Here is a 747-nt window from a genome sequence, read left to right on the forward strand (position 1 = left end):
TACTGATAATCTGATGGAACAGTAATTGGGCAGTTTAGATTCATCCTGCTTTTTGTAGACATGTACCTGGGCAGTTTTTCACACGATCAGGTTGATGTCAGCACTATATCTTAATGAAACAGTTTGGCCGGCGAACGTTAGGATGCAAATCTTCAGTACTATTACAAGAATGCATGTTTGTATGTATGAGCTGAAGTATGCAGGGTGTGGTTGTAGATGGATAGGTGGTATCAGCAGGTTTCGTTGCATATATTTGATCTCGTGTTATCCCATAAAAGATAGTTACAATTGTTGCATTCCTGGAATAGGGTGGGTGATTTGTATTTCCTAATAAATCTATAGGATTGTAGTCAAACTGCCAAATTTGAGGACCTCAGGTGAGCTTTAGGATTTGTTGTTTTTCTTTTTGATTGCTTGTTGTAGCTCTCTCATTAATGATAGCTTACTCGTGGATTCTACTACAAGGTATGAGGGGATAGCCTGGAGAGTCTCAGTTGTCATTACAAACTCAGTTGAGGTAAAAGAAAATAATCTTTACTAACATCACCTGCCTAGATACCCAATAACACCTCCAAACAGAATTGCCAATGCTATCTTTGTCTATTTCAATTTTATTCATGAAAATAATCTCACTTTTCCTTGATAACAAGGTGTAGAGCTGGATGAACACAGCAGGTCAAGCAGCATCATAAGAGCAGGAAGGCTGACGTTTCGGGCCTAGACCCTTCATCATTTTCTGATGAAGGG

The sequence above is a fragment of the Rhincodon typus genome, chromosome 2 (genome assembly GCF_021869965.1).
Source record: "Rhincodon typus isolate 14 chromosome 2, sRhiTyp1.1, whole genome shotgun sequence".
In the NCBI taxonomy this organism is placed as follows: Eukaryota; Metazoa; Chordata; class Chondrichthyes; order Orectolobiformes; family Rhincodontidae; genus Rhincodon; species Rhincodon typus.